A 22,014-nucleotide genomic window follows, 5' to 3' on the forward strand; every position below is an offset into this window, starting at 1 on the left:
TTACAGTTCATCGTGGGAAATGAATGAAGGAGGGCAAGAGGGAAGAATGAACCAGAACCTGGAAACCCGCACACCCGCTCACGGGAATTACACAGGCTGAAGGAGACGACACGACTGTGTGTGTTTGCTTTTGGACAAAGTGAGTACCCTATGCTGCTGGGTCACCCAGACAGATGTGCCAGGCAAGCAAGTGGACCTCCAGGGTTAAAGGTCAAAAGGCAGCTGGGACCTGCAGACCGAATTTTAAGAGGTATCTGAGTAGCTGAGAGCTGAAGGCAAGATGGCAGATGGACTCCAAGGAGCACGGGAGCATGTTGGCAACCCCCACATCCTCAGCTGACAGTGGAAAGGAGGTGGTGGTGTGCAAGGTGAGATGTCCGAGTCCTGACTCTGGGGCCTGGAGAGTGGGAGTGGGGGGGGGGGGGGCTTAGGCAAGAAAAACTTCAAGAACAGGCAGGCCAATCACCAGTATGAAGGACTCTTCCCAACTCAGGGAGCAAAGAGGAGATTTGATGATGAGATATGGCCCAAAAGGCACATGGTCAGAAGAAGGTAGGTAATGACAGCCACACATATGCCAACAGGGCATTGATACACAGCCTCCCTTCTGTGACTTATTTCCACTTGACTGTCCTAACTGACCCAGAACCGAAACGGGATGGACATCTCCGATACCATCAACAGACAGCAATAAAATCATCTTAATACTTCGAGTAACTGTGGTATAAAGGCCCATCTGTTTCACAGAGAAAAATCCCTTAAAGTATAGGACAAATCAGGCAAACATGTCTGAAGGGAAATCCCAAGGCTTGATTTTTAAGCTCAGATCCTTTGGCAGTTTTTGTGATTTCCAAATCATCTGAAGATTCCAACTTCCTTTTAAGTTCCTAAGGGCATAAAGCCTTCACAGGCTGGCAATGACTCCATATCTGAACATCAGCAACCCAGCAAGCACTTTGGGTTTCCATCTTCTGACCCCAGAAAGAAATTGCATACATTCTACCTAAGACTTTATCAAGCCTGTAACACCAGATTTCTCTCGACAGTATTTGAGGGACTTTTTTTCTTTTGAACAGTGGGGGTTCACAGCAAAGTTGAACAGAAGATAAAGAGATTCTTGGTATACGCTGTTCCCCGCACACGCACAGCCTCCCCCACAGTAAACATCACCACTAGAGCTGGGCATTTGTTACAAATGATAAACCTCACTGCCACATCATTACCTCCCCAAATCCATGTTAACCTTCGGGTTCACTCTCTGTAGTCTTTTCAAGTCCTATTTCATTTTGCTCAACGGTAGCTCCCGTCTAAGAGCACTAGTCTGACTGCAGTACAGACCCCAAAATCACACTTGTGGTGAAATGCACATGTTTAACAGCACCCAACCCTTCCCCAGAATGGCAGGCAAAAAGGAAACCTCAGCTCCCGAACTCTGGGAAAACAGAAGATGATAACACGTGAGGCAAACGAAGAATGGACACCTGCAGTATAGATGAAACCTCGAAGTTTATAAGGCAATTCCATTCAGCCTGGGGCAGGGGCTCAGCAGGGATCAATGTATTTGTCACTAGGGTTGTAAAAAAGCTACATTGTGACACAGCATTGGAAGAAATATTCTGGAGACTCCAACAGGCAAAGAAACGGAGTCTCTTTTCCTTTTTCTGTCTCTAAATGTCTTTTTCTTTTTTTTTTTTTTTTTTTTTTTTTTAATTTTTTTTTCAACGTTTTTTATTTATTTTTGGGACAGAGAGAGACAGAGCATGAATGGGGGAGGGGCAGAGAGAGAGGGAGACACAGAATCGGAAACAGGCTCCAGGCTCCGAGCCATCAGCCCAGAGCCTGACGCGGGGCTCGAACTCACGGGCCGCGAGATCGTGACCTGGCTGAAGTCGGACGCTTAACCGACTGCGCCACCCAGGCGCCCCTAAATGTCTTTTTCTGAGCCTATCTCTGGGCAAGCCTTTTGGAGAATCTCATCCATTCTTTATTTAGTAATTCAGCAAATACTTACTGAATACCTAATATACGCTTAAACCCCACCAAGAATGAAGGTCAAGGGATGGCCAAGACATGGTGTCTGCTCCTAGGGAAGCTCAGGGTCTCGTTGAGAAAAACCTGGAAAGTAGTAGGTATCTCACACAGACTCTCCCCTTACTCCTGTCCATCCAGTCCCTTTATCTTTCCCTTTTCTTCCTCTTTTAATTTGTTATAATGTAAAATCCAGGGTATATTTTGTAACACATATCACTGAATAGCTTTATGGTTGTTTTTTTTTTATTATAAAAGTGAAACATCAGTTTTGTCTCAAGAATTTTAAACAAGTTGCAATACATGATGTCAGCCTTTCCCTCTAACGGACTCCAGGCAAGGAGAAAACAGATGAGCCAAAATTGGTACAAGTCCACACTTACTACAGCTCTGGAACAGGTATATGGTCTACTCTCACGATGTCTGCAGATACTTGGAAATGTACATAATAAAAGTCTGAGAGATAAGTTAGATGGGGTTTTGCCCATGTGGTTACAACCTTCCCCCCTCCATGATTCATCAAAGGCCATTGAGATATTCTGAGAATACTGACAAAGAAGTGGTTAGAAACACCAGAGCCAAGACTTCAAAAATAAGTTACTTTTGTACCTAGTAGATTAAGAACAATCTCGCAGCTCTTTCAGAGGACAGGATTTCTCCTCCTCTAACAAGTGTCTTTCTAGCTGGTCTCTGAAGCACACTCAGCTTATTTCCACTCCTCTCCCCTAACAGACTCAGAAACAAAAATGTCATCTGATCATTTCTGGCATTAGCTGTCCTGTTGTGGGTTGAATTGTGCACCCCTCCCCGCAAATTCTTATGGTCAAGTCCTAACACACAAAACCTCAGAATGTGAAATTATCTAGCAACAGTGCCGTCACACACATGATTAGTTAGGAGGAGGTCATACTGGCACAGGGCAGGCCCTAATCCAATAGGACAGTGTCCTTACAAAAGGGGAAATGCAGACGAAAACACACAAGAATGCCATGCAAAAACGAAGGCAGGGGCACCTGGGTGGCTCAGTCAGGTGAGCATCCAACTTCGGCTCAGGTCATGATCTCATGGTGTGTGGGTTCCAGCCCGCATCGGGCTCTATGCTGTCAGCTCAGAGATTCTGTCTCCCCCACCTCTGCCCCCACCCTCCACCTTGCTTGTGCTCTCTCCCCCTCCTTAATTCAGACATTAAAAAAAAAATTTTAAGAAAATGAAGGCAGAAATTGGGGTGATGCTCCTACAAGCCAAGGAATTCCAATGATCGCCAACAAACCCCCAGTCTGGGGGAGAGTCCTTCTCCCTCACTGTCCCTGGAAGAAACCAATCCTGCCAAGAACTTACACCTCAGATTCTCAGACCATAAACTTGTCTAAGCCAAGTACTTTGCTAAAGCAGGTTTAGAAAGCTTACATAAACCAAGGCAGTTTCTGGAAAACAAATCATTCCATCAATGAACATTTTTAATCAGACCAGTGTGCCCCTGTGACAAGAAAACCATCACATCCCATTTCTCAAATGGAACCCAGTGTAATAAGAGGCAGTGAAAGTCTAACGCGTTCAGGGAAAGGCTCCACAGGTAAATAAACTTCAGGTTTCAATCAAGGGATATGAACAAGCAGGAAGGCCTTCAAGGAAGTCATTCTTCCCTGACAGCTCCATGGGCTAGCATACCTGAGGCCCACAAAATTTAGCTGTGTCACCAATGGAGACCGAGAGTACCTTTAAGTCTAAAGCAGTGACGTGTGATTAATAAGGCATTAAGGTGCTGTTCACACTTTACCCCAAGAAAAATAAGGGCCCACAAGTGACTATAAACAAAAATGGTGTTTTAAATCCAAATTGCTGATATGAAATAGAAACCCTGACATCTGAAAAGCATCTGGGGTATGTGCATAGATTTATTCACTCATGATTACAAATGAGTTTAAGTATAATCAGCAACTCAAAATTAAAATACTTGATTTGTGGGGCACCTGGGTGGCTCAGTCACTTGAGCGTCCGACTTCGGCTCAGGTCATGATCTCACAGTTCGTGGGTTCGAGCCCCGCGTCAGGCTCTGTGCTGACAGCTCAGAGCCTGGAGCCTGCTTCGGATTCTGTGTCTTCCTCTCAAAAATAAACAAAAAAAAATCCTTGATCTTGTGTGTGGGTGTCCTGCTTAATACACTAGCCGGTATCTGCAATCAAGATAATGAGGACTGTGTTTGCACAGGGCCTGATTATAAGTGCTTCCTTCATCCCTAGTGGGGAGATGACACATCCCCAACACAAGTGTACAAACCACCCAGAAAACTAACATTTGCAATCCTCGGGGGACCAAGACCCCAGGGAAGTCACCTTTTGCATTAACAGTCATGAGGATATCACTCACTTAAAAATCACGGAGTCTGAGAACAACAAAATCAGGAGACTTAAGAGTCCACCTAATGGGTTTCCAACTGTGCTCCCTGGAGGCCTTTTTGGGGGACGGGCTGGGTAGGTGGATACTAAGGTCATGACCCCTCCTCCACCTCTAGTCTTCCATTTAGTCCCTATTCTCAAATTCTGGCAGTTGCCTGAAGAGTCAACATCCTTAGCACACATCTGTTCAGAAAACAAGCCGTCTGGTTGCAAACTCAAGGTTAAGGGCAAGGCCACCAGCCAGGTCTACCTTTCCGGTATTTGTAGTCTCAGTTTATTCTGAAAGTCGATCACATTAAAAAAAAAAAAAAAAAAAAAAAAAAAATGTTGCACATTTACCTATTCATTCACTCCTTCCAAAAATCACCCATGAAGCTGCTAGCAGAAGGCCAGGAAGCCTGGCAGGCATGTGACAATTTGAGGATTTCATTAAGCACAACCCTGAGTGGGTTTGAGAGAGATGGTGTGCTTAAGTGACTAGAAGAGTCATTAGCCCAAGAACAGAGATAGGTGTAGGGGGAAGGCAAGCAGACAGCCAGGAGCCTTGGAAATGGAAGGTGGGAACGTCTCAAAAAGCAAATTTTTGATAGTCTCTCTCTCACAAATAGTCAGGAAGTTGCTGAGACAGATCTATGAGATCAGGGACTCGAAGGTCATGGTCCTACACAGGTTGTAGCTTTGGTAGTTGTAAAAAATAGAAATCAAATATACGGGGGTGGGCAAGAAAGTAGGCAGTAAAGCAACAGAGGCAGTGACTAGAAAGCATCCAGTTTAAATTCTGGTCCACAAGTATTTACTGGGCAATAGCTACATCCTAGACATGGCACCAGACCCCGGTGTCTATAAAGATCAGTAAGGCTCAGTTTTTTGTTTTAGAGAGAGTGCATGTGCACAGGCAGAGGAGGGGCAAAGGGGGAGAAGAATCTTAAGAAGGCTCCACACTCAGTCTTCTGCCCAATAGCGTCAATCCGACGACCCTGGGGTCATAACCAGAGCTAAAATCAAGGGTCAGATGCTCAACAGACTGAGCCACTCAGGCACCCGCCCAAGGCTCAGATACCTTGAAGAGCTTCAAGTTTAGTCTGGGAAACAGTCACAAATTGAACGTTTCAAGATCATGCAGTACAGTCCTCCCAGTATGGGCTCTGAGCACAGAGGCAAAGTCTCTTCTAGCCTCACGTGCCCGGAAGACTGGCAGAAAGGATGCTGTTGCTGAGGTTGAAAAAGGACAACAGGTCAAGGGAGTTTTTCTTACCACGTTGGGCAGTCATCTGACCCAGTGTGCAGTAACAGCTATGTAAAAACATGAAAATAGGCCCAGGTCACCTCATGCAAACTACACAGGCAAGTGGGGGCCGGGGGGGGGGGCAGGTCAGACGAACCAAGCACTGACAGAACGTGATTCATATCAACCAAGGAAATAGTACTCCAGGTCATGATTCACAGAAGGAAATTACGAAGCTGTTCAAATATTTTAGTCAACGCTCACTTCAGAACCCACTGCCTTTTTCTTCTTTCTTTCCCCTCCTTCAGTCACATAATTACAAAGCTCCTGTAGGTGAGTTAGGGAAAAGCGCTTCATATTTAATGTTCCAGTTTGGTTTTGATTTGAGTCAATATTGCAACAGGGGTGGGAACAGTCTCAGAATTGAAAAGACATTTTGGAGATGCAAAACATTTTCATTAAAGCAAACATAGTACCATGTTACTTCCGAAATTTCAGGGCCATCCACACAATGGTGATTTTTAATTCTTGGAGATCAATACACATAGAAAGGTTCCCTGAATAAAATGCCTTTGTTTTCTTGAGATTACATTGCATTTATGTGGCAAAATCTGTTCATATTATTATGTAAATTTTTACCCATGTAGCATTTTTCCTCTGCTTATCTTGGAGAACAATTCAAAAGAAGCCGTAATACACTAATTACCTTCCTTTCATCAAGTATGTTGGGAACCAATAAAGCATCAGGGAGGTGGAACACAACATAATTACAAAGCAATAAAGGTTGTAAGTTTCCAAGAAGGAAATTCGAAAGTGTCCAGGGGATTCCAATGCCCACGGGTAACATTGGTGAGTGGGCCAGGGAAGACAAAGGAAATGGGAAAGTTTTCGTACAAAGGAGGACATTAGGCAGAGAAAAAAAAAAAAAAAATGAAAGTTTAAAAAAAAAAAAAAGGTAACCTTACCAAATGAATATGTTATAATGACCAATCACATGCCAGAAAACAAGGCAAAAGAAATTAAAAACATAAATAACTTATGGCAATTTTAACATCAAAAGGCTTTTAAGATCAGTACTTACAGTGCTTCAAAAAATTCACTTTGACGATAATGATGTAGAGCTGTTTACAGAGTTTTTAAACGTACATGTTTTTGCATGGGCAACAATTTGCAAGGGTATGGACCACAGTGGTAAAGGGATTGTCAGCAATGGCATTTGGGGAAGATTTACTTTTTTTGTTCATCTGCACGAATTTTTTCAACCATTAACATAGTAACTAAAAATCTAACTTTTAAAAAGATGTTTATAGCACCATGGTGCAAGATTATGCAGTGCATTTTGACTATTGAAAAGATTACTTCGTGCATATTTAGAATTAAATTTGTTACAATGTTCATCTCTCAGTTATTTATTTTATACAATTCTTTGACTCATGCCACTGGGTGTTCAGCCATGAAGCATGCACGAAAATTAGAGAACCAAAAAAACAAACATCCAAAAACAAAAAATAAAACCACTAACACCTTATTTTTGTCTGTTTAAAAATGTTTCGTTCTGCCATAGAAAAAGATGAGATCTTACCATTTTGGACCTCATGGATAGACCCAGAGAGCATTATGCTAAGTGAAGTAAGTCAGAGAAAGACAAATACCATATGATTTCACTTATATGTGAAATCTAAAAAAAAAAAAAAAAAAAAAAAAAAAAAAAGTTAGAAAGACTCAGACGTATAATACACAGAACAAAGTGACGGTGGGGGAAGCAACTGGGCAAAGGGGAGTGGGAGACACAGGCTTCCAGTGACAGAGTAAGTCGTGTGAATAAAAGGGCCAGCATAGGGAAGAGAGTCAATGGTATTCAAATAGCATTGGATGGTGATAGATGGTTAGGTACACGTGTGAGCACAGCCTATAGACCGGCTGAATCACTGTGTTGTTCGCCTGAAACTAATGTAACATTGTGTCAACTACACTAAAAAAACTCCCAGAACACTTTTGGTTCTGCATTAACAATTCCACATGCAATTTTTTTTTTTTAATGAGAAATGCACACGAAGAAGCGTGACAGACTTCCAAACACATTATATACTGAGTATCAAAAGTTGGAAAGAAGTTAAGCATCCAACTGAGACGTGTAGGTTAGCAGGTGTCCGTGTGTTAGATGTAATTACTCTACAGCCGTAATAACTATGTGGTAAGAGAATTGTTAGGGAACAAAGCTGGGAAACATCTAGGATGTGTTGCTAAATAAGAGGGAAAGCAGGCTACAAAATCAAGCAGTTTAAATATTAACAGGCATGCGCCATTCAACTCCAGGAGGGAAACATTAAGTTGGTAAAGCTGGCTGAAACCAGAATTACGCTTCACCAAGAAAGGCTTTTAGGGAAAAGGTTTGCTGGGTTAAAGAACAGGAGTGACTAATACAGGCCAATGAGAAGGTTCTAGAACAGACTCTGCTGCTGGCTGCCCAACTCCAAAAGTCTTAGAAACCACTGAATTGTATGTACCCTTTCAGAGGGTCAACTATATAGAACGTGAATTATGTCTCAAGGTTTCCTTTTGCTGTTTAAAACTCATTTTCTTTCAGTTTTGTCAGAATATAATGGACATACAGCACGACAGAAGTTTAAGGTACACAGTAGGGCTTATAACTATATTGCCAAACAATTACCACAATTAGTTACCATGCCTCTCATATGGATACAAAAAAAGGTTTTCCTTGTGAGAAGAACTTCTAGCTCTGTTTGAAAAGCTAAAATCCAACAAAAGCAGGCAGAATACCTTTAATTAATCTTTGGATGGTCTTGGTAAGCAAGGGCCCCTGTAGAACACTGAGAAGGCATGCTGTTCGCCCTTATGCCTCATTTCCAGATTTTAAATCATTTTCTTCACATTGAAAGAGTATCCTTACCCCTTTTGAGATAGATAGTCCTGTCATCAGTCCCAAAGTCCACAAAAAAAAAAAAAAAAAAAAAAAAAAAAAAAAAACATGAGTATTTTGAAATAAAGAAAACCTAAGTAAAGATGTTATCAGGCCTGACAAGGAAATCAAGGACCAGAAGAAACCAGGCAAGTCTGGGCCTCAGCCAACTTCAGCCTATGCAGGCCACTGAGGGGGTAAGCCCTTCCTCCATATTCCCTATGAAGAGAGAAAATACACCAGGGAACCCGAACAGCCCCCACTTCTACAAAGAGGTAATAGGACCAGAACGAGACAGCATCTCACCACCTCCTTCCTGACCTCCACCCCCTCCCCCTCCGAGGCCAGACATTGACAGAGCATCAGCCCAACTGGTCTGGACCAGACAGCGCCTCGGCAGATGCGCTCTCCTGGCTTTCCAAAGCCTCCCTCAGAGCCCAGGGCCCCCCTCCAATCAGGCATGTCAAGAAGCCCGGCCAGGACAAGGGGAGGAGGCGCCATGGTAGATAGAAGCTCAGGTCCCTGAGGGACAAGTCGGCATAACTTGGACCCGCCATGCCCTCAACCCCAACAGCTGAAGATCCTAAAAGTGTGTTAAGTCTAATCAACTACCAAGGAAGGGAGTCAGAAAACCAGTGTCTTCTATCCAGATCTGGAAGAGAACTAGGTAAGATTACATAAGGACCCACCAAAAGCAGGGAGGGGGTTTCCTCACCTACATGCATTCCTTCAAACCTTCACCAACAGCCATCAAAACCCTCATTCCCCAACTATGTGGGATGGCACCCCATTCCACGGACACTGATCAATACCTAAAACCTGCAAATACCTGTATCAGTAAAAGATAGTTTCTGACAAGTAGACAAAATGTATCCAGTTTAAAAAATTTTTTTAAATTTTATTTATTTTTGAGACAGAGACAGAGAATGAACGGGGGAGGGTCAGAGAGAGAGGGAGACACAGAACCCGAAGCAGGCTCCAGGCTCTGAGCAAGCGGTCAGCACAGAGCCCAATGCGGGGCTCGAACTCACAGACCGTGAGATCATGACCTGAGCCGAAGTTGGATGCTTAACTGACTGAGCCACCCAGGTGCCCCAAAATGTATCCACTTTAAATGGGAGCAGAGAGGTGAAGGTGGGATTTATCTTCTATGAACCCACAGAAGGCAAGTTCCCCTAACGAGAGGAAGAAAATGGGAAACTGAGCGTGTATTCTAAATGGTCAAATTAGAACCCAGAGAAAAAACTCCAAAGCTAGACCAGGCTGATTCCACAAACTGGATACTATCAAGGTAACATCAAGTAGTAAAAACAATTCAAATTCCCACACCTAACTTCAGAACTGTAGAAATATAGAGAACAGCAAAGATGAAGACTACGGCATTTTAACTGATTCAATTAATGTAGCACAGATGCCAAAAAAAAAAAAAAAAAATGTAGAAGAGGTTGCATTAACAGATGTATATACTGCAGAATGGAAGAGGAGAGAGTTGCATGTAAGTCCTTATTCCTCTTGAGGCATGATTCAGGGTTCCAGAGGTTATCTCGTCTTGTTTGCAGTCTCCTTGGTTTAGGCTATCTAAAGACAAAATCTGAGACTCCGAACCACATCCTAAAAACCAAGATCTGCCTGAAAGGGCAGTGTCAGCCCGCAACACTGCTGTCCACAAATACAGGAAGGTCTGGTATTTTGCAGGGCGGCTTAAGCTTGTTCCGTTTGTCCCTCAAGGATGGAAACCCTATAAGACCTAGGAGTGAAAGTTATAGGGGATCAGATTTCAGCTAACTGTAAGAGAGGATGATGTAAGGGCTGTCTGAAAATGAAGGAGGCTTGTGGGAGTATTAAGTGGTCACAAGGGCCGGCTGTTCATGCAGAGCCTGGAAAATTGCTCTAGGTGAACACTGGGCAAAGCTTTCAGATGCACCATGTACGTGACCCACATTCTACACAAGTTTTAGTGTTTGCATGTTTACCCTGAAATCCCCAAACAAGCCCATTCTATAACAGGACACTCCTTCAGAAGAAAAGCTCGCTTGCAGGGATGGGATGGGACCTTCAGCACGTCTTAAAGCTAATGGCGGAACGTGGATCTGGAGGCTGCCAGCTCGGTCCTTGTCCGCCTGACTCACTACAGCTATGAAATGCACTCTGCAGCCCCAGCACACCGCTCACCCCCAGCCTTCCCTTAAAAGCTTAGCTGAAGAGCCTACTTTTCCAATTTGCATGGTGACAAAAGCCTTTCAACTTGACGGAGTCCTCCATTCATCAGACATATGCAGAGACCATATTCCCTGGGCAGCAAGCAGGAAGGCTGCATTGCCAGGAGCTCCGGACCCCCATCACTTAAGTTCTCAAAGTCAGTCAGTCAAATAAATCAATGAAATAAGTCAAATAATTCAAGGTACCTGATAATTAAATTTAAGTATTTTTATGAATAAAATTATGGATTATATATGTATTTATGTTATGTATTTGTTATGAGTATTTATGTCACATGAGCATATATTTATGTTATGTGAGCATATATCTGAGTATATGTTACATGAGTACATATATGTTATGTGAATGTATGTTATGTGAGTATATATTTATGTCATGAGTAGGTCGTGAGCATATATTTATGTCATGTGAGCACATGTGTGTTGTGAGCACATGTGTTATGTGAATGTATATTTGTTATATGAGTATGTTTATGTTATAGTATATATTTATATATTTTTACTATGTTTATATATGGTTTTTGTTTTTATGTTTTTATATATACTGATGCTGTATCTTATATATACATTTTATTTTATATATGTTTATGCTATAAAAATATTTACAAGCTGTAAATAAAAATTTAATAATCAAAAGAAACCAATCAATGCTGTGTGTGCTCACACACACAAGGCAACAACGTCATTGGAGATTTTTTTAGAACATCAGGAGCATCACTGCTGTGACTTCTTCCTGCCCCTCTCCCTCCCCCCCCAACCCTGCTCACACCCTCTGAAAAATATTTAAAAAGTTGGGGAAAAAAAAAAAAAAAAAAAAGTACCAGCCTTCATAAGGATGAGGAAATGGTGTCAGAGAAATGAACAGCTGAACAGTTAACGTGCAAGGAGAAAGAGCTCCAACCCTTCCCGTCTGGTTGCAGGACAAGCATCTACCACGACGCTGGACCCAGAATAACCTCTCCACAATCACAGCCACTGGTCCTTACCACGTGGGAGCGCACTGATCATCAGGCTCTAGTTTTCCCCACCATTACACTTGGATTTGAGGAACAGTATGATGGGAAATGCCCAGCTGGACAGAGGGACTCTGGCAGCTGAGGGTCGGGGCACCAAGGTGTTCCCTTTCTGAAAGTCAGGTGCTATGGGGAAAGTGCCAGAGCCCAGATGAGCAGGCCGCTGCAGCTGAGAGGAAGACATGGGCAGCAACATGGCACGTGAGCAAGCCGGGACAAGCCAATGCCATCTGCACAGGCAGGACAGGGGAAGTCACCCAGGAAACCCAAGGTTGGAGGCCAATCACAGACCGCGGGAATCCTGGGCCAGGGCAGACGGGAGACCCCATGCCTCGGTGGAAGGACTGGGTTGTAGTGGGATGTAGGCCCCTCTTGCCCCACACTGGTAACAACATTCGATGCTGGAGCACGAGACCCTGGAGCAAAGGGGTGACACCTTGCAGGCGGGTCTCCCGGCTCTGAGCAGTGGCCTCCCCAGTAAGAAAGAGGAGGAAGAAAAGTGTCCTTAAAGGCTCTTTAAGTTGGCTCTTCACCACCCATCAGACAAATCTGGGTTCAAGCACTTCGGGGGCGGGGCAGGGGAGGGGTAAAGGAAGAAAAAAAAGCACCATTCTCTGAAAATCATGCAGTCACCTGCCGTCACCGTGCACCTGATTCTCCAGCTACTTTACACGTGGGATCCACGCAGGATCCTACAGGAGAGCTGGACTTTGTTTCCCAACACCTCTTTTGCAGGACAGCACCTGGGTGGAGGGGGGCATCTGCAGGCTGACGGCACTGACAGGACCTGGAGTCTTGTTAATTTGAAGATATTCGCTCCAAGCAGCTTGACCTAAACTCTGCTGACTCTTCACTTCCTTTTTGGCAACCAAGCACTAAACCCTGGGAAGTAAACATGAGGTCAATTTTGTGGAAACACCTGATAATGGATTTCTGTTCCCTTGACAAAAAAAAAGAAAATTGGAGAATTGCTAACAGGATTCATGAGGTATAAGTAATGACTGAGACTATTTCCACCCTGCCACCCACAATGAGCAAACACAGGATGTCTGCCTGCGTGTGGCTGTGTGAGCTGCAGGCAGGCACAACCATCGTCCCCTGGTGATCACAGCCCCTGGAACCAGCAAGGCAAAGCCCAGACCTTCTAGGAGCCACCACCCCCACCCTGGGCCCCCAGGGAGGTTGCCTCGTTGGTGGACAACAAAATTCAAACCTTATTCATCAAACGGATCCAATTTTCAGTCTTCTGCTTCCTCATCTTTCCTCTCTAAATCCCACAGAGTAACTGAATACATTTGCCCTACCCACACCCCGAACTGTACAGTGATTCTAGAGGTATGCCATCTTTTCATCAGTGGTCAGGTACCAACTTTACACCCCACCCTTCATGAAGCCAAGTGGGGGGCAGGACGGAGAAAGCAACAAGCAAGACAGAAATCAGGATTTAAGGGCATTTAAGAAATCAGCATTCCGGGACACCTGGGTGGCTCAGTCGGTTGAGTGTCGGACTTCGGCTCAGGTCACGATCTCACAGCTCGTGAGTTCGAGCCCCGTGTCGGGCTCTGTGCTAACAGCTTGGAGCCTGCTTCAGATTCTGTGTCTCCCCCTCTCTCTCTCTCTCTCTGCCCCTCCCTCACTCATACTCCATCTCTCAAAAAGTAAGTGTTAAAAAAAATGGAACTCCTGGTCTTCACCACCATTTTTAAAAAAGAAATTTCTCTGTGGTTTTGGAGAAAACTTAGAAAACTGGTTTTTTTTGTCTTTTTTTTTTAAACTCGTTCAGACTCACCAGTCTGAAGATACATTTTATATTGCCCTACCTAAAAATCCTAGAGGCATGAAAAATCATCGCTCTGCTCTGGGGTGCCAATATTTTCTGGTGACTGTCCTGTCCTTGATACATTATTGCAACTCCGTTCCATTCAATATACCTTTACTGAGTATCTGTTATGTGCCAGACCCTGGCCCTGTAGGCAATGAATAACCTGAGAGAGCTCATGAGCTAATGAACAGACAACACACACTCAACGATGATAAACACTGAGTGGTACACGATGTCGGCCGCAGCTGAAGATCTACTGCGCTGCCTGAGAACAGGGTTCAAAATACATTTGATACAGAGTATCCAATCTCTGATGTATTACTGATATTGTCACCAATACAAAATAAACTGCTGTGGAGAATGCTACTCGTGGGAACCAAAAGATTACAGAAATGAAGTATTAGGTCAGCAAACCAAAAAGTGAACCTGAAGATTTGGAAATTAGAGAATATGCCCAAAATAAGCCTGAAGTTAATTTATTCCATCTATGCTCACCCTCTGTAACTCATGGAACACTTTGGACAAGTGTAACAAAATACATTTAAAATGCAGACACCAAATACAGACCAAACAGAAGAAAAAAGTTTAGAAAAGGCATTACCCCTCTCCTTTGAGATCTAACCTACGGGGCCATCTAATGGAACACACACTTAGCTAGAGCTGTTACTTAACCACGTCAGCCCAAGACAGGGCAGCCCATCAGAAGACTGTGTCAGGGGTGCCTGGGTGGCTCAGTCGGTTAAGCGTCTGACTTCGGCTCAGGTCATGATCTCAGTTCGTGAGTTCCAGCCCCACATGGGGCTCTGTGCTGACAGCTCAGAGCCTGGGGCCTGTTTCGGATTCTCTGTCTCACTCTTTCTCTGCCCCTCCCCGACTCAGGCTGTGTTTGTCTCAAAAACACACATAAAAAGATTTTTAAGAAGACTGCTTAAGTTCCGTTTCCTCCCCTCAAACAGCCCAACACTGGTTTCAGGACCACATCGCATGGTTTTTGTTGGTCTCCCTAAAAATTAAATCCTAGAATATCAAGTCCTTCAAAAGGGGATGTGTCTAGGTATTGAGAAGGACTCACAGGACCTTTTAGGTCTGAACTGGGTGACACATGGGGAATTACCAGGTCTGCACGGAGCAGGTCCTGAAAGCCAGCTGGGGCCAGGGAGCTCCAAGAGGCAAAACGCAAACTGGTTCAGGTCCATTAAGCATCAGCTCAGAAATATGTCACAGAATTTCTTTCCTGGCATGTGACCCGGAGGTTTCATTTCTGTGGCCTCTTCCTGGGACATGCAGCCCATGTTTTTTTTATTTCTTCTTCCCAAGAAAGTCCATCCCGAAAGCAAAAACACAAAAGGGCACATATGTAGCACACATCAACAGATACCCACTATGGGTCACGGCCTTAAAGAGCAAGATCTTTCCAAGTCCTCTTTAACCTTCCTGATAAAATGCTACATCAACTCCTCCTCTGTAAGGCCTTGAAGTTCATGGACCCCGCACACAGACACTCAGGCTTCTGTTTCCTGTAAGCCTCGCCCAGTAAGCTCTGGCACTTCCCATCCACTATCAAAGTTTCACTTTCCTCAAAACCACAAATACTTGCACTGAGGGGCTGAGAGATTTAACCCCATTGGTCATGTGTGTCTATGTCAGAAACGGAGTCTCGACTACTCAACCACAAGCATATATACTTGCAGATGGCTTGTCCCACCTCCAAATACTGCCTCAATAACCCAAGGGACAGAGTTGGGCAGCTTGGTCAAACAGTTGTTTGCGGCCTAACTCTGAACATTCTTTGAAAAGCATCGCAACCTGAATGAGCCTCCAATTTACAAAAGCTCACTATTCGGGAGCACCTGGGTGGCTCAGTCAGTTGAGCGTCCTACTCTTGGTCTCGGCTCAGGTCATGATCTCACGGTTCATGAGTTTGAGTCCCACACTGGGCTCTGTGCTGGCAGCACAAAGCCTGCTTGGGAATCTCTCTCTCCACCCCCCGCCCCATCCCTCTCTCTTGCTCTCTCTCAAATACATATTTTTTAAATACCAAGATTACCCAATTTGTAGGTGGTCATGGAGAGGAGATTAGGATAGATCAATTGTTCAAAAGATAGCCAGGTCATGAGATTTTTTTTTTTTTTTTTAAATCAAGACTTCCTGTGCTATGGTTATCACTTGGTAGAGGCAATATATCCGTATATTCATTTCTACCTCATCTTTTATCCAACAAACAGGTGCTACTGGAGATATGAAAAGTAGAGTACCCACTGCTTTCTCCTACAGGTCCTCATGCTGGGTACCGAGCAACCAGAGACAACCAGGCTCCGAGCAAGCCCTCGTGGAGTGACGGCACTTCGCCTTGGTCCTCAGCAAATCCGTGGATCACAATGAAACTCCTGGAAGCCAATGGATACAGGGGTGTGTGCACCCTCCCCGAGGCCAGCTACCCCCAGGGACGCTCCCTGGGAGTCTTCAGATGGGTGACTGAACATGGCCCCCACGGGAGCAGGAGGCGCCCACAGGGACTCTCTTGCATTTGGAGACTGCATCTGCAGGGTGGACACTTTAGAACGCCGTCCTCACATCCTCCTTGGTGCCGAGTTTTCCACTAGGAGATGAACCAAGGCAGAGAGAGAACTGCAAAAGACTAGGGATGGTGGCTGAGGGAGGTGCAAAGCACGGGTGAGTGGGAGTCTGGGCTTTTCTTCCTGCCACACCCAGGGTGTTCTCTCCCCAGTTTTCACCCCCCCCCAACCACCCCCACCCTTCCTGCACCCTTCACTCTGGGGCTCTTGCTTAATGATGACACAGCTGTTGGGCTGCAGAGCACATCCTTGTTCTGGGGGACCAAGAGTCACTCTGGGCATTTTTCCCAGGTCAGCTTCTCAGTGAAAAGGGCACCCATAGATCCGAGCATAGCAGGTACAGCAGGATGCTGGTTTCTTAGCTAGACGTGCTCTGTCCCTTGCAAAAGTGTTGGACTGTAGGAAAAAGACGAATTATAGTTCTCAGGGGGGCGGGGGAGGTGGGGAAGAACCTGCAGGAAGGAGTCAGCCAGCTGACTGCAAAGTACTGAAGTGACAAATGTAAGCTGAGGGCAGCCAGCCCGCCACCCAACCAGCCACACAGGGGAGAACCCAGCTCACTGGGACACAGCCTTAAGGGCATCAGCCAGGATGCAAGACAAGTAATTGTTTTTCTTCCAGTTCATGTTTAAAAAAGATAAAAAAATAAATAAATAAATAAATAAATAAAGCAGGGGAGGGGGCATGATGCATATTATGTTCTAATAGATTAACTACACAGTATAAACCCGGGAAGGAAAGTTATTCTACAGTTTCCATTTCTTTCAGCCAAAATACCAAACAGAAAATATGCACTTAGTTGACAAACCATCACTTTAAATGTTTGTTTTTGAGGGAGAGAGACAGAGTTCTAGCAGGGGAGGGGCAGAGAGAGAGGCAGACACAGAACTGGGAGCAGGCTCTGAGCGGTCAGCACAGAGCCCGACATGGAGCTTGAACTCATGAACCGTGAGATCATGACCTGAGCTGAAGTCAGACGCTAAACTGAGACACCCAGGCTCCCTAAGAACTTACTTCAGCAGCATCCTACCTTCACCGTGGGCTGCAGCTGATGAGAAGTAAAAAGAAGGGCCGATCTGAGACCATATGGCTCCTGGGAGCAGCTAACAGGGAGCGCCTATATGGAGAACTGCTTTTATCGCATGCGTTCTCGTAACTTAGAAAAGGCACGTCAACACTCCTCAGGGCCAAGAGAAGTTTTAAAAACCCATGAAACCACAAATAAATTTCAACTGAAAAATGCCCTGGAGGCAGCTAAGATTCATTACAGGTACTTTTTCTGCAGAACACCACAATTGCCCAGTTAACAGAAACCATTCAAGCGTGTTGCTCCCAATGAAATTTAATGCATCATTTAGCCAAAACCCCTCATTTGCAGAGGAGGAGACAGGCAGCCAGTAACGTCACATGAGTGTTTAACAAATCCAGGTTAGCCACGTGGAATCTGGTCGTGTTGCATTTAACACAAGAGCTGTGAGCATCGCCCTGATCAACACGTTGGTATCTGTGAGCCTTAACTGGTCATTGTAATGGGGTCACAGCTTGCTGTGGCCTCAATCCAAGTCGATAAGACACGATACACATGAAACGATCTCCCCAAATCCTCTGCGGACCAGGTAAAGATTTGTAGTCCTCTCTCTCCAAAATTCTCAGAGAAAATGAGGACCTAACCAGAGAGCTAGGTCCATCATGCATATTTTTTGGAAAACAGAGCCATCAGCAAGCAAGTCCACTGTAGGTTCCACCTGAATGTTGGTACAGTTTTGCTTTCATTTAAAAAATGTCACGAGGCACCTGGGTGGCTCAATCAGTTCAGCTCAGGTCAGGATCTCACAGTTCATGGGTTCGAGCCCTGCGTTGGGCTCTGTGCTGATGGCTCAGAGCCTGGAGCCTGTGTCTCCCTCTCTCTCTGCCCCTCTCCCGCTTGTGCTCTCAAAAATAAGAAATGTAACCTAAAAAAAAAATTTTTTTTTTTAATGTCTTGATACAGGAGCACCTGGGTGGCTCAGTTGGTTAAGCATCTGACTCGATTTCAGCTCAGGTCATGATCTCACAGTCCATGGAATACCAGCCTCATGTCAAGCTCCTCAGGGACAGCATGGAGCCAGCTTGAGATTCTCTCTTTCCCTCTCTCTCTGCCCCTCCCTTGCTTACACACTGTCAACTTTTAAAAAAAATTCTCACTACAATGGAAAAAATCAATCATCCACCAGTATTAAATGCCACTCTCCAATTTAAACCAAAGAGGTGAGTAATTTTAACTTTTCTCTATGAATGAAGAGGTCACAATTCAAATTCCCACACTGACTTCCCTTTACTAGGCCCTAGGGTAAAGATCCTAATGTGGTATTCTGTATGTACCCTGAAGAGAAGTGGAAAGGAGGCTGACTTTATTTAAAAACCAAAGTTTTTGTGCTTCGTGCCAAAATTTAGTTAAGAATAATGTCTAGATTTTATGTGAAATACTCAATTTTCAATGGTAGAGACTCCATACTTTTAAAAGGTTCAATGTGGTCAAACTCTGGCAAGTAATACCATACTGAGCATTCTGTCCTGTTTTGAGGCTAAGAAGGAAAACAACATGGGAGGAACTAGGGGGCAAAGCTACTTGTTCAGTGGGAAATGCTTTCCAGTGTAACTCCGATCCATCCCATCCTCAGCTCTACAAGAGAAGCCACAAAACCTAGAGAGGGCTTCCCAAGACCACGGAGCTTGTGACCACACAGGCAGACTAGGAAGCAGGGCTCATCAGGTCCAGCTCACATGGTTTCCAGCTGGGACACACGGGACCAGCCTCTGTTTCTCTCAGCTTTCCCCAGGACCCTTTCTCCACTCTTCCTCCACCCACAGTCTTTGCACATGTGAGGTTCATGTGCCAAAATTTCATCCACTGAGGGGAAAAAAAAATGCAGGCATGGTAGAGTGAGAAGATCCAGACCCATCCTTATGCTTGGAGAGATTTCAGAAACTCCTCATAACTCTCAGTGCATTTTATTCCACATTTCCTCATGTCTGCATTAAGGACTTACTTCAGAGAACTACATGGCCCTAGAAAAGACAACTTTTGACTTACGGCTGAGATTACATCAGATCATAAAAATGGAGTTAATTTGCATGAAGACTGTTTTTTAATGGTGGATTTTACACAATACCAAAGTTTATGGTAACAACTCCAGGAATGTTTTAAATGCTACTGGGTTCTACAAATTTTCTTGAGTGGTAAGTACCATCACAGAATGGAGACAATGGTCCTATGGAATCAAAACTATCTTTGTTATAGTCAATACCAACTATTCTCTCTACATAGTTCTACTGCTAGAGGTCCAACACATCAGATGCCAAATTCCCTTACTACCAGGATAAGCCAAACGTAAGAAAATTACCCAATAATAATGTATATTCTTGGGGCAGTGCTGAACTAAGTTTCCCCTTTCAGCAAAACAAATCTTGTTTGCAAAATAGCTCAAAGGACTAGAGTTCTGGGTATAAAAGTAAACCATTAGCTCTCCATGTTCTGTAAATATTAAGTCACTGTGGGTTTATCCACTGAGGAATCTGCTAGTCATTCATTCACATAAATCCTCTTTTTAAGGTCTTAATTGAACTAAAATACAAAATTACAAAATCCTCGAAGATAACACAGGAAAATCTAGAGGGCTTTGGGTTTGGCAAGGACTTTAGATACAGCACCAAAGGGACAATCCATGAAAGTAGTAGCTGATAAGCTGGGCTTTGTTAAAATAATAGATACTTATGCATAAAGTCACTCCCTTGAGAGAATGTGAGGACAAGCCACAGACTGGAAGTATCGGCAGAAAAAAGTGCCTGATGAAGGACTTCTATAAAATACACAAGTTCTTAAAGCTCAACAATAAGCAACTGAAATATGGGGCTGAAGACCTTACCACCACCCCATCAAGAGACACACACGACAGATGAGCAGATGAAAACATGCTCCACATCATACCGGAAAAGTGCAAATCAAAACAACGAGCCATCAGAATAACATCCAGCATGTTGCCAACAAGAAATGCTGGTGATGGTGTGGAGCAGAACTCTCTCCCTCACCGATGGCGGCAATACAAAATGGCACACTTGCGAAGACAGGCAAATTCTGATAAAGCTAAACATCTTTACCATGTGATGCATGGTAAATGCAGTCGCATGGCTTGATTTTTACCCAAAGGATTTGAAAACTTAGGTCCACACAGAAACCTGTACGTGGATGCTTATGGCAGCCTTATTTAAAACTGCCAAAACTTGGAAGCAATCAACATACCCTGCAGCAGTTTGTGAGCGGATGAACAGTGATACAACCAATAGGCTATCATTCGGCACTGAGACGAAATGAGCAATCAAGACAAGACACGGAGGTACCTCAAACGCATGTTGCTAAGTCAAAGAAGCCCATGTGAGAAGGATGCATACTGTATGGATCCAGCCTAGAAGACACTCTCAAAAAGGAAGAACAAGGGAGACCATAAAATCATCAGTGGTTACCAGGGTACAGGGAAAAGGGGTGAACAAGTATAGCAGAGACAAATTTCAGGACAGGGAAACTATTCTGTTTAAGACCATGATGAGGAATACAAATCAGGATGCCTACGTCAAAACCTCAAGAATATAAAGCACCACGTAAACTATGGACTTTGGGTGATAATGACACATCACACCCTACTTCAACAAAGGCATCACTCTGGTGAGGGATATATTGATAGGATAAGCCTTGGCAGGTTTATAGGGAAATCTCTAGCTTCCTCTCAATTTTTCTGGGACTCTAAAGTCTACTCAAAAAAAAAAAAATCAGCATCTTAAGGCTAAGAATTCAATCATGTAAGGTTTAATTCCTGGGCAGCTAGAAGTTTGCTCAGGCAACTCACATGGCTCAAGTTGCTGACCTGGCTTAGGATGGTTTCAGAGCAGAGTCAGGAAAAAACAAGTGGGTGTGTACAGAAGGACAGGTGTGGCAGTAGTCCCGATGCTCACGCCGCTCCCACCCCAGCAACGGAGAAGAGATGGAAAGCCGTGAGGACCATGGGATCTGACCAGCTCCAAGGCCGCTGTGGGAGCCAAGCTAAGGGTGAACAGCTCTGTCCAAAAAATGCTTTTCCAGCCCCAGGCAAGGTGGGCAAGCCCTCTGAAGTCTACAGGTGAAAACTGATTTTGTGGAAGTCATTTCTTACGATTGGCCAGGAACTCATTAAAAATATGTGTGCGCCTCTATATTTACAGGCAGGTGAATGTACGTATGTGTAATTCTCCCTTCACAACTCCATAGCTAGCGTTTTCTAGATCAAACCAACAATAAATCTTCGGGCTTTTTCCACCCCCACCCCCTGCAAAAGAAGCCATTTTATGCCTCTAAGCCAAGCAACGGCGTTTTTATAGAAAGCAGAAACTGTGGGTGGTAGATAGGAGTATTTGCGTTTTTGTAAACTGCCTCCAAAGAAGCTGCCGTCACTGGTGATGATGACCTTTATCTTGGCTTAGAAAAGAAGTATCCAAAAAAGGATGACTATTATTCATGTGCTTTAGTAAATGAAGGGAGACCTTTGATGGAAGTCTTATCTATTTTAAGAACGAAAATGACAGAACGTTTACAGATTCTACAGGTACGGTTGTAAAACCTCCATTTCAGAAAATCAAATTTCTATACAAATTATCACCTCAAAGTCAACCTCACTGTTGGGTACCTTTTTCTGCTCTCCCAGTAAGCAGTACTGGCTGCTTCTTGGAATGAGGAATCTTCTGCTTCTTTCCAGCCTGACATTTCCCTCCTTTGTATCTTTTCAGGTACAAGTGGTTTAGGAATGAG

The 22,014-nt window shown here is 44.3% G+C and overlaps 1 protein-coding gene across 3 annotated transcripts in view; it reads right to left on the reverse strand.

The window, feature by feature from the left end:
- The window catches only part of PRKCA (protein kinase C alpha), a 404,865-nt gene that overhangs the window by 251,346 nt on the left and 131,505 nt on the right, over positions 1-22,014 (reverse strand). The window lies entirely within an intron of this gene.

Source organism: Panthera leo, chromosome E1 (assembly GCF_018350215.1).
Source record: "Panthera leo isolate Ple1 chromosome E1, P.leo_Ple1_pat1.1, whole genome shotgun sequence".
Lineage (NCBI taxonomy): Eukaryota > Metazoa > Chordata > Mammalia > Carnivora > Felidae > Panthera > Panthera leo.